The sequence below is a fragment of the Galeopterus variegatus genome, unplaced genomic scaffold (assembly GCF_000696425.1).
Source record: "Galeopterus variegatus unplaced genomic scaffold, G_variegatus-3.0.2 Scaffold6032, whole genome shotgun sequence".
Lineage (NCBI taxonomy): Eukaryota > Metazoa > Chordata > Mammalia > Dermoptera > Cynocephalidae > Galeopterus > Galeopterus variegatus.
Window position 1 is genome coordinate 25,703 of NW_007732143.1, and position 13,132 is coordinate 38,834.

At 41.3% G+C, this 13,132-nt stretch overlaps 2 pseudogenes; one reads left to right on the forward strand and one right to left on the reverse strand.

Annotated features, from left to right (window-relative positions):
• Positions 1–5,903: 5,903 nt before the first annotated feature.
• Positions 5,904–6,851, reverse strand: LOC103605730 (annotated as a pseudogene).
• Positions 6,852–12,070: 5,219 nt separating this feature from the next.
• Positions 12,071–12,840, forward strand: LOC103605729 (annotated as a pseudogene).
• The last annotated feature ends 292 nt before the right edge of the window (positions 12,841–13,132 follow it).

Below are 13,132 nucleotides of genomic sequence, written 5' to 3' on the forward strand. Positions count from 1 at the left end.
ATTGAAATGAGGATCTCAAAGAGGTAACTGCACTCCCATATTCATTGCAGCATTATTCACAATAGCCAGCATGTGGAACAACCCAAATATCCATTGGTGGATGAATAAAGAAAATGTTTTACATACACACAACGGAACATTATTCAGCTGTGAAAAAGAACGAAATCCCACCAATGCGACAACATGGATAAACCTTTAGAACTAAATGAAATAAGCCAGTCACAGAAGGGCAAATACTGCATGATTTCACTTATATCTAAACTCATAGAAGCAGAAAGTACAGTGGTGGTTGCCAGGGGTTGGGGAGAGGGAAATAGGAAGTTGTTCAAGTGGAATAAAGTTAGTCGTACAAGAGAACTTATTTATGCCTTTGTTTTAAAATGTATGGTGAGGACAGCAGATCAGGACACAATTGCCATCAGAGAGAGTATGTTACTCACAGTTTCCGAGAGAAGGGGGCATGCCACACCTTGCAGGACTACACGGGAAAGCACAAGGGTCAGGCAGGAGGCAGAGGGAACAAGGGGGAGATGTGAACAAGAGCCTTTATTGTGATTTCCATGGGAAGGAATGGGTGAGGCAGAAGAAGCAAGCTTAAAGTTGGCTAGTTTGAAGAATTTCAGTGGCTCTGAAGCACAGGGGCTGTCTCTAGTTGCCTGGTGTCTGGCTCTGGGGTGATGGGGGCAGGAGGATGGAGCCCTGAGTGTGAGAGCCAAATAAAGGAGGTGGTTGGGGTATGGGTTCTGGATTGATTGGTTTGCATGTGAAAGGTATGCTTGTAGGTGAGTCATTTACTATTTCTAGGAACTGGCTAGCCCTGGGAGAGAGGCAGTCTCTCAGGGTCAGCAAGGCCCCAGATGTCAAAGCATCAGAAACACAAGGTCAATACAACCTTCAACAAAACACCACAGACTGTGTGGCTTAAACAACCGTGAGAAGTTGATTTTCTCATAGTTCTGGAAGCTTGGAGTCCAAAATCAAGCTGTTGGCAGGACTGATTTCATTCTGAGGCCTCTATTCTTGACTTGCAAATGGCCTCCTCCTTGCTGTGTTCTCATATGGCTTTTTCTCTGTGCACACGTTCCTGGTGTCTCTTTGTGTGTCCAAATTTCCTACTCTAATAAGGACACCAGTCAGATTGGATTAGGGTCCACTCTAACAGCCTCATTTTAACTTAATCGCCTCTTTAAAGGCCCTGTCTCCAAATATAGTCACATTCTGAGGTACTGGGAATCAGGGCTTCAACATATGACTTTTGGGGGGATACCTCGTGGATCACCAGAGAATAAAGGCATGGATTCAGGAGAGAGCAGGAGACACAGTGAGGACTATGAGCTAGTAAAATTTGCATAGAATGTAACTATAACTTCATTTATATCTACCAAATTTGGGAGCCTTGACCAATTTGGAGTATGGAGATATTTGTTTGTGTGAAAGATTATTAATAAATCCTTTCTGAATCAGGATTTCATCTGCAAACAGCCCATCCCCCCTTCCCCCCAAACCAGTGCCCACAACCCCAGGGAGGTCAAGTCCCCTTCAAAAGGCACACCAATCCCATTTACTTGCATTTACAGTTCATGTCCTGACAATGCAGAATCCTCTCTTTGACAATACAGTTCATTCAAACCATGCAGGGAAAGATAGGGTCAACAGACTGGAGTGTCTGAAAGAAAGTACATGATGTCCAGGTTTTAAAGTGCAATGGGCCAACAAATTAGTCATTCACTTCTTTCTCCTGTGCCCCACTCAGGAGAGTCTGGTACCTTCTCCAGCACATACACACAAACCCCTTTATTACTCATGCCCTCAACATCCACTGTTGTACCTAGCCCAATTTCTCCCTCACTAACTACCATGCAAGACTCTAGAGAACTCCTTTTATGCCCTCTACTCTCTGCTTAAAGAGGTGCCTGAAAAAGCTGGCAGAAGCCAGGCTGCTTGTCTCTCTCCTCCTCTCCATGCCTCCTCCTTCTCACAGGAAGTATGAAAGCCTTATTACTAATAGACTCTCCCCACCTTAAAAAAACATAAAGAGATCATGGGATATGCCAGGAACTCTGGCCCCAGCTCTTAAGGAGTTAAGGGTCCAGATTTGTTGACAACCATCATGTTTCCAGGAGTATCAGAATTAACCAAGCTATAGGACTGTTGAGGCAGATTTAGACAAAGTCCTCTGAAAGCCTGTATCAGTCAGAGCTGTTGACTGCAGGCAAAAAAGAAAAAAAAAAATCAACTATGCATAACTTAGCAAAAAGAAGATTTCCTGGAAGGGTACCAGAAGATGGTTTACAGAATCAACCAGGACTACAGTGAGGAGGTAGAGAAACCATGGAAACAGGTAGGAAATGAGGAGGCTTCAGAAATTGTTGCAGGAACAATATGGCTAGGGTTCTCATTATCTGACTGAATGTTAACCCATTGCTGGATGTAACCACAAAACATGGCCACCAGCAGAAACTGTTGAAACTGTGCAAACACCAGCGGTCCCTGTACTTTTGCATTATACTCCATCGATTCAAAGTGCCAAGAGGGACCATCTGATCAACTGGTAAAATCTAGTTCCCTTGCATGATTCCCTACTGCTGTGGGCAGGAGAAAGGGAGGATATCTCACCATCCCTCTCCCCTTAGTCTTAGGAAGTTGGGTGGAGCTGTGTCCCATAATAGTAGGCATATTGGTGGATTTCTCCAAAATAAGAAGGGAAGTTGAATGTTGGAAATGGAAAAAAAAAAAAAAAAAAAAAAACCACAGCTATGATTGTAGCTGTGGAATTTGGAAGCTATGTCAGTAAAAAGAATATTGTATCTAGGAGCCTATATGTACAACAGCTCTTGTTTGGTGAGGCAGAGATTGCTAAATAATCCACAAAAATTTGTGCTCTTCCTTTCAAAGTATGGAGTTGTTGAAGGGAACTGGCTTCCAAGTGAGAGACCACATTTCCCAGCACCCTTTACAGTGAGATGCAGCCAGTGACTGGGTTAAAGCAAATGGAATGTACAAGTAACACACTCCCACTTCCAGGCTTAGCTTACAAAAAATTTCCATGTCGTGCTCCTCCGTGCTATTTTCTTCTCTGGCTGTCTAGAATGGTGATGATGTTCAAGGTGACATTGGAAGCTATCATGTTAAAGATGGCAGAAACTGTGACTGGCAGAGACTATGACAGCTTGGCCTCTAAATGACTACAAGGAGAAAGGTCCCTTACCTACCTATTCACCTGCCCAGTGATCTTACCTGAGCAAGAAATAATTTTTGTTTCGGTATGGGCATTTTTAGGTCCATTTGTTACTGATACACTTAGGTTGTTTTTTGTTTTGCTTTCTGTTTTGTTTTGGGTAGAGCATGGTAGAATGAATACAGGCTTTAAAATGATGTAGACCTGGGTTCATATCTGTGCTCCACTATTTACTTCCTGTGTGCCCTTTCTTAGTCTCTGTTTTGGAAAATGAAATCAATAACTACCACAAAGGGTAGATATAAGGATTAAATGAAATAATGAATGGTAAATACCTTGTATGGTGTTTGGCACACAATTGGTGCTTAATGTGTGGTAGACTGCTGGCATAGTGTGATTTATATGGTGGGAAGACAGGTATAAACTGGGAATTAGAAGACCAGGGTTCTCGTTTAGCACCGCTACTTCTTGTGTAACCTTGCGGAAATCCCTTTAACTCTAGGAACCTTCCTCTTCTTGTCTATAAAGCAATGCTGTTAGATAACAACTGAAATTTCTACACCGTTTCCTGTGGAAAATCTTGGCTCTGCTAAATTCCTCAGGAAAGCCTCTAGGAAGGGGCTGAAACAAGCCAAGCAGACTCTGAACCCTGCCTCCATTCCAAACAGAGAAGCTCCCATTTGGTTTGTTTGACATGTTGGGCTTCCAGAAGACAGTTTGTTTGAAGAAAAGGTATTGCTGCTCTTAAAAAAAAAAATTAATTAGTGTACTCCAAGTTCTAAAATTATTCCCCACTCTAAGACCCTGTAAAAGTCTGAGCAATGATGGGTTAGTCCACCAAGTCATCTTGGGAAAGACTTTGTCTCTCCTCCCCCACCTGACCAATTTGCAAGAAGCCAAGGGTAACCTGCAATTTCCGAGACTGCCCACCCAAGCGTAAAAGTACTCAGGTGGGGTGAAATCATGACTATGAATAAGAACTAGAAATGCAACCAACAGGTACAGTCCCTGGCACTGGGACATAAGGAAAGGGCAGGCACATACTGTTCCAGTTGGAAAATGCTTAAATCAATAACTGGGCAGCTCTTTGTGTCCAGTAAATGAGGGAAAAGCAAGCAGTCAGGCTTACAGGCTTACAGAGCTGCTACTGAGGGGAAAGTAGCTGGCTCCCAGTCAGGGCCTCAGCATTCCAGTGTGGCTTGCTGCCATAGGATGTGTGGCCTTACAACACACAAATGTCACAGAAAGGGAGCTTGGCCAAAGGCTACATATTTTGCAAGCATCATGACTTTTAAGTTACTCAGTCCATGAATACTTATGCTAAATGTGCCAGACACTGTATTAGATGCTGGGGATATAGCCAAATCCTTACATTCTACATTCCAGTCTGGGGACAGACATAAACCAATAAGCAAATAATTATATGTCAGTGATAGCTGCTAAATAAAGGGGACACAAAATAAAAGGGGGTGCCTTTTAGAGTTTCTTCTAGATGGGTTTTGATGAGAGGTTGGGGGCTGGCTGGTTAGCTCAGTTTGTTAGAGTGTAGCCACCAAGATCAAGGGTTCAGATCCCTGTACTGGCCAGCCCCCTACCACCCCCCGCCAAAAAAAATGAGTTTGAAACTCATGCAGAGACATGAAGGAAGTAGTGGACGAGCTGTCCAGGCAGAGGGGTGAGTAACCGTGAAAGACCCAAAGACGGAGGAGCAAGGGGAACAGAGTGTCTGGAGTGGAGTGACCCAGGGAGGAGTGACAGGAGCTAAGACTTGGGAATCAACAAGGGGTTATGTCATCTGGAGTCGAATAGGCCATTGTAAAGAATTTGGAATTTATTCTGAGCAGGATGGGAAGCCATTGCAGGATTGTGACCAGAGGACTAATTTAACTTTTAAAAGGATCGCCCTAGCTGATGAGTTAACTGGATAAGGGCACTGGTAGAAGGAGGGTGACCATGTAGAAGGCTAATGTGATAATTTAGGCAAGTGATGGTGATGGTTCAAGCTATAGCAGTAGCAGCAGAGGCAATAAGTGGTCGGATTCTGGATGTATGTGGAAAATAGAGCCAACCAGCTCAGCTGGAAAGCAGATGTTGCTAACACTGTTGATTTTACTTCATGCTCTTTCTCTATTCTATCCCTTTCCTCCTCCCAGGAGAGGGGGTTTCCTCTTGAGCACAGGGGTGAGGGAGGCAAAGCAAAGAAATAGATAACAGGGTTTGACCTAAAGGAAGCTTTAAGATATAAATGCAGCAGAAAAATAAAAATAGAAGAGGCAAGAAATGAACATGAACAAGAGAAAAAAGCAAGAATGAGAAAGATAGAAATGCTTTCCATCCTTCCAGCTTTCTCATCTGAACATGAAAGTGAAAGGAGAGGTTGATTTCCTCTACCAGCAAAAGCCCTCATGAAAAACACTGGTAATTGTTCTGTTTTCAGGACATATGCACAAAGCTAGACTGAAGAAGGAGAAAAGATTTTCTGTAAAGAAAAATGAAGACCAGTACTAAAAGAGAGCTGCAGGCTCAGAAATCTAAATTCAATTGATCATCAATTCTAATAAAGCCCAAGTCTCCCTGCACAGTAATGGGTGCTGGCCCAGAATGTTGTTTCCCCTCTAATCTTCCAGAAGAGAGAAATCTGATTTCCATATGAAGAGAAATTCACCATCTCTCCTGGGTCCTCCTCTGCAACCACAATGCAGGGTTTCTAAAGTGACAGTTTCATTCACTGTAGGATAGACGTAGGAGACAACTTCATTTCCAATGCATGGCTTGAGGGAAGCTGTCAAATCTCCATGATATTACTGAACCTTCAAAGAGGCTTTTTGGGAGTTTTTTCTGTATCAGTGTTCGTGCTCTCATGTTTTTCACTTGGAAGATCATGAAATTTCACAGGAACATACAGAGGTTCAGTCAACGAACTATTCATAGTTATATCTGTTGTGCAGACAGCAAAGTAACCTTCAGCATCTCCAAAAAAAGCAGCATGCTTTCCTTGAAATCCTCTTGTACACTGTTGCCTACACAGCTTTCAAATAATAAAGCCCAAAAAGCACAGAGCAAACAAACATAGATGTTTTGCAGAGGTGCTGAAGAATGGTTTGTACTGAGTAAAAACGTATGTGTAAACATGGTGTTTTGATGTATGTATACATTTTGAAATGATTACCACAAATGACAGGTTGGTTTTTCCTTTTACCTTGCTTGGATATGGATTGGTAAGTTATAATTGAATCAGATGTTTGTTTGTCCTAAATTTTATTACTGAAGCGAGTTCAAAGGAAGCCACCCATCTCACATCCACAAGTAGGAGAATACCAGTCCTAAGAGCCACTTGTCTGCACTGAGTGAAACCACCATTCTGGGAATTCATTCAGTTCATGATAAACACACACACCATTCACAGCCTTGTTTTAAGGGTCTTTCTGAGATCTTCAAGAGCAATGCTTGAAAACTTGGCAGATCTCAGTCTAAAAGGAGGTGATGAACTTGGGGCACAGTTATGGAGGCTGGGAAGTTCACAATCCAGTGGGCGCATCTGCTGAGGGCCTTCTGGGTGGGAATTCTCTAGAGTCCCGTTGTGATGTTGACAATTATGTGGCAAGAATGGCAAGAGACTGAAGTAATGTTTCATGAAGTCATAGTACCCTTGAGGGTAACCAGAAGTCACCATTTTCAGGAGGGGGAAGAAAAAGGCAACTGGAAGACACAACTTCCACTGGAGAATATAATTATATCCCCTTGCCCATGTGTCTGAAAATATTTCCTGGCCACTGTAGCTTTGTGATACTGTCAGTGAAGGAAATGTTGGTCATAAATCTTGATGAAAGATTACAGGAGTCATTTCTGCCCTGAAGAATTGCAATGTGTTCAAGTGTTTAACATAATCTTAAAATGCAGTAGAAACCTTCCTTTAATCTAATCTTCAGCCTTCAACTGTCAGCACTGATGCATTAAGTTGGTAAACAGCAGAAGGAAGAAATAAAGCAGTGGTTGTGCAGAGACCAAAGACACTTTCGTTTCCCTTCGAGCTTGGTTTAGTCAACAGTTCCAAAAAGTCACATAGCAGTCTGTTTGTGTGAAATTCTGCCAGAAGGAATTAAGCAGAAAAAAGAGTATTTTTTCTTCAGAACTTGCAAATTTCCACCTGGGAAATTTGCCTAACAGATCCACTTCTCTACTATGAACATGTGATCTATTTATGAAATGCTAAAACAAATGAAAACCAAAAAAAAAAAAAAAAAAAAAAAAAGGGGGGGCAGGGCAAATCCAACATTATCAAGCTTTAATGGCCATCAAAGTTCTCTGCACTTTCTCTCTCTTTGTTCCTTATTCTTCCCATATCCTTCCCCTTTCCTGTCCCACAAAACCCCAAATTAATAAGTTACAGAGGTGTTTTGATGTTAAGCAATATGAAAGTTGATGAAAGCACCTTCTGTCAGACCCAGACAAAATAGGGCCAGGAAGGGCACGAAGGAGGGGACTCGTTCTTGCTTGTCTAAGAACTGTTTCCAAGGACCTTCTAAAAACCCATCAGAAATCCCTTTAGGTCTTTCATGTCCTTCACACACCTCCTGCTTTGCATATATGCACATGTTTCTGTTTCAAAGTTGTCATTATATGTTCTTTAGAACTGCAGTAATTTAGATAAGATGCTTCTAGAAGAAACTGCCCAGTGACAGCATCTCAGTCAATGAACTGTCCACAAATCTGACTTTGAGCCTTTGAAACCAAAGAACTCTCTCCAAGCAGCTTACATGACCCTCTTCCCTTTTTGCCAAGAAGAGCTTTCTCTACCCTCCCTCACTGAGCACATTTGTGGCTTGCCATGGTGTACATTCCAGATTATAATCCTATGTTCTATTCCCCAATAAACTGAACATGTTTGGAGATGTTTTTCTCTAATGTATTTTTTCTAGGTTAATGGCCATAAAAGATAATCACTACAACACATATGTTTCCAGGCCTGCTTTCACCTTCCACCAAAACTTAGTTTCAAGGAAAGCTCTTTTCTAGCCTGAAATCTTGCTTTACATTTTCTTGTTTTCCCCTCCCTAGAAGAACAGGATGTTAATGGCCCGTAGTCTACCAGGGAAAGTTTTTACCTAGGCTGAGAAATGGGTTTCTGAAGGAAGACCGATAGCCTCCATTGGGGCCTGAAAATAAAGACAGTGGGGCCCCCTCTACTGTGCCAACCGTGGTGTCCTCCACCCTCACTTCCCGGTCTCTCTTCTTTTTCTCTCACACACACATGCACTTGTGCACACATCCCTTGTCTTCTGAGTGAAAGTCTCTCTCTTTGTCTCTCTCTCTCTCTCTCTCTCTCACACACACACACACACACACACACACACTCTACTGGAAGGAAATCCTTAGGCTTTATCAGCAACTTTGACTCTGGAAACCAAGCAACCGTATCATTTTGGCAGGGTTACCCTTAGGAGTTGAAGGTCAGTATGCAGCTGGCTGCCTCTTAGAAATTAAGTGTTCTGGTGATTTCTCATTTTTATCTCTTCCTGGAGCAGAATCTAGCTGACTACATTAGATGTAAGAACAAAGCTCGGCAGCCACAGACTTTGCATCACCATTTCCCAGGTAAACCAGCCACTCTTATATCTCAGAGACCAATTGGTGAGAGCCAGACAAGTTATGGAAGCCATGGAAAACCCATAAATCATTGGCCAATGATGTCAGAAGAAAGGGCTCTGAGTAAAATGCCAGCATTGCAATAGAACCATTTATACCGTCTTTAATTACATTACAAATTAAATTGCATTTATTTACATTAAATCATATAATGAGTAATACTGGACTCCCACAGGTTTTGCAATTAAAGAAAAATCCATACCCTTCCTCATCCTCCTCTTATTAACTGCCTATGTTTTTTCTTTGAGGCATCCCTCAGGGATATGGATGTGTAAGCAACCCCCAGAGAAGTGGAAATCTCAAATGACAAAAAGATGGCACTATTGAAAATGAACATTCTACTTGAATGGACACTAGTGTGTGATTATTTTGATGGGATTATTATTTAAATGTGTTTTCTTCAACAGTTTGAAAATAACACAAGTGTGTTCCAAAGTGAAGACAAATTTCTTTTATTGAGAAGTTAGCTTACTTGGGAAGCAGCCACTGAATACTATGTGATTTTCTTGCTAATAAGTATAACAATGATGGAAAAAATATGTGGTTTCATATTTTCTCAGCATTATTTATTATTCACTCAAAATATATACTGATCACGTGCTTAGATGAAATGTATTAAACAAAAGCTAATATGTATAGTCAATACTCTGAATATCTCCTGCAAAGATATAAATGTATATTTATAAATATATTTATATTAATGTATAATACATAATATATATTTTACTATACAGGAATACATATATAACTTTGTACAACACAATGAAAAGTCTAGAATAGCTACTTCTTTTGAGCTACAAAGTTATTGGGTGAAATTTAAATATTTTTACCAATTCAAGTATTTCCACAGTACCTCTTGCAGATACTGCTCACTGGCTAGTCCAGCATCCATTCTCATCTCCTTTCCCTTGTCATCTTCTTGTCACTAGGCACTTGCTTTCCCAGCTTCTCTTATTGTTGGGGAGGCCAGGTGGTCAAGTTCTGCTCAACCAGGTATAAGGAAAAATCTGGTGAGGGATTCTAGAAGAGCTTTTGCTTTTCTAGCAAAAGGAGTACATGGCGTAAGCACTATTCCTTCCTTTTTCTTTCTTCCTTGAATGTGGGTATGGTGCCTTAAAATATGACAGTTGTCTTGTCCCTATACAGTGATGGATGAAAGGCAACACAGTAAAGATGTCAGAAAGAAAGAAAGAAAAAAAAAGGAGAAAGAAAGAAAAAGATCCTGGGTTCTAGATATTATCCAGCCATTCCACCGACTGCTTCTTTTTTTATTTCCCTGAAAGACAAATGGATTTTATTTGTTTAAGCTGCTGTAGTCTCCTTTGTTTTTGCTTTTTTGTTGTTGTGTTACTTGTAGCCAAAAGCATTTCTAAGTATTTCTAAAGTCTATAGGCCCTAGACATACACTGAAATATAAACTCAAGATCTCCAAGGTGAATACGAGTAATGGCAAGATAGGTTAAGACTGAGAGGACAGGAAAGGTAGTCAAACATTGTGTAACTTGCCTGCTATGAAAGGAACCAAGAAAAGCCTGAGGGAATCTCACAACAGCTTGATTTGATATTCTTTTAACAATAAAATAAGATTGGAAAAAAAGAATCTTCAAAATATTGCCCTTGCCAAGGGCACAATCTGGAAATTAGCCAGGTGGTTTAAAATTAAAACCAAAAATCAGCCTGCTAGAGAGATTCAGCAAAATCAGCCCACTATTCAGAAACTTGTTTGGAGAACAGGGAGAAAAGGGGAAAAGAAGGCAAGAAAGGAGGAAGAGAAGAGGAAAGAAGGAAGGGACCATCTTTGTCCCATCACAGGCCCTAACCTAAAATAGATACCTGCTACTAGGCAGATGTTCGTGCTTCTCCCATATCCTCTCGGATTCCTTTTCATGCGCATCACAGTTTTTATGCATACAGACTCCCATGATGCTTTCACTCACAACAATCAAAACCTGGGTCCCTTTGTCCAAGGACTTCCTCAGGCTACCAGAGCTACCTTCTTCTGCAAACACAGAGGGCCAGAAGAGCCTGGGAATTTATCTAGTCCTAAGATAGACTTTAACCACTGATCTCTGTTTTAGATAACCATATTCTCCTGAGCTCCCCTGCGGATCTGAAGCTGTCCCTTGTTGGGACTGTGCTTGATCCTGCCCTCTTGACCGAATTCTTCCTGTTCCTGATCCAACCTCCCCACTCCCCTATTGTCTCTTCCCAGGAATTCTTCCTAATAAACAACTTTAACATGAATCTTGGTCTCTGGGTCTGCCTCTGGTGAACTCCACTTAAAAATCCTTTTCTCTGGACTGTAAATAAAATTGCTCATCCAAGTCTAGTGGAGCATAAGAGCAAAAGAAGTTAGCCAGACAGTGAATCAAAAAGAAAATGAGAAGAAGTTTGCCAAGAACCAAAACTATGAACCATAATCCTCTGGGCTGCCCATTCTGGCCTGATGGTTGATAGAGTGAAACAACAATATTTTCCACAAAAGCATGCAATAAATTTGATATCCTGCTAAACATCAAGCCATTTGAAATACTTGAATACCATATCTAATACGGCTTATACCGTAGTTAGGAGGGTCAACAAATCAAAGAGAACAGAATTGTTAATACAGCTCAGCTGGCAAGGGTTTCCAAGCCTAGCCTTGGGCCTCTTCCTTCTGTAGGGACACAGGTAGAAAAAGCCAAGCTCTTTTTATTTATTCATGAACTTTCCTATCCCAGGTGACTTGATGCAAGGCTGAATTAAGGAGCAGTTTACTATCTTTCCTGTTAAGGAACTCGTCTCCAGTGAACTCAGGCTCCATCCCCATAACAACAAGAAAACCAGACCATGGTTCAGACGACCTGGTGATTCATGTGTCTTAATGACTGACCCTGCTGGCTGCATGGTGGGTAATTTTAGCTGGAAAATACCAGGTCAGTCATCATGGAGCCAACTTAGTTACATCAAACAACCAAAAGATCAGTCTCTGAGGCCCTGGGAAGACTGGGTTTGAGGTAAAGACTAAAACTTTTTTAATCAAACGAAGAATCTGAGAACCAACAGGGCAAGAGAGAAAGGAAGCCATATGTACAATATCAATATCAGTGTGCCTAATAGGTTTATTCCTAATTAACTATTGTAGAAACAAAATATTCTGCTTACTTGACCAAAAAAGAAAATAACTCTTTCAGAAAATTTTAACCCCAAGCCTCACCGCTGCCACCACCCAGAGATTGCTGAGTCCCCATCCGTCTGCTGCCACCAACTCCACACACAGAACACCCAATCATGGATAAATATGAGCTGGTGTGGAAATCCAAACTGGCCAAGCAGGCCGACTGATATGATGATATGGCAGCCAGCATGAAGTCTGTAACTGAGCAAGGAGCTGAATTATCCAATGACGAGAGGAGTCTTTTCTTAGTTGCTCATAAAACTCATAGCAGCCCATAGGTCATCTTGGAGGGTCATCTCAAATATTGAACAAAAGACGGAAGGTGCTGAGAAAAAACAGCAAATGGTTCGAGAATACAGAGAGAAAATTGAGACTGAGCTAAGAGATATCTGCAATGATGTACTGTTTCTTGGAAAAGTTCCTGATCCCCAAAACTTCACAAGCAGAGAGCAAAGTCTTCTATTTGAAAATGAAAGATTACTACTGTGACTTGGCTGAGGTTGCTGCTGGTGATGACAAGAAAGGGATCATGGATCAGTCACAACAAGCATATCAAGAACCTACAAGAAGCTTTTGAAATCAGCAGAAAGGAAATGCAGCCAATGCACATCCTATCAGATTGGGTCCGGCTCTTCACTTCTCTGAGTTCTATGATGAGATTCTGAACACCCCAGAGAATACCTGCTCTCTTGCAAAGACAGCTTTTCATGAAGCCATTGCTGAGCTCAATACATAAAGTGAAGAAGAGTTATACAAAGACAGCACGTGAATAATGCAATTACTGAGAGACAACTTAACATTATGGACCTCGGATACCCAAGGGGACGAAGCTGAATCAGGAGAAGGAGGGAAAAATTAACCAAGCTTCCAACTTTTGTCTGCCTCGCTCTAAAATTTACACAGTAGACCATTTGTCATCCATGCTGTCCCACAAATAGTTTTTTATTTACAATTTATGACAGGTTTATGTTACTTTTATTTGAATTTCTATATTTCCCATATGGTTTTTATGTTTAATCTACTGGGAGTAGAGCCAGTTAACATTTAGGGAGTTGTATGTTTTCATCTTGAGGTGGCCAATGTGGGGATTTTTATACAAGTTAAAAATGTTTGCCAGGGTACTTTTGGTACATTGTGGCTTCACAAGGGCC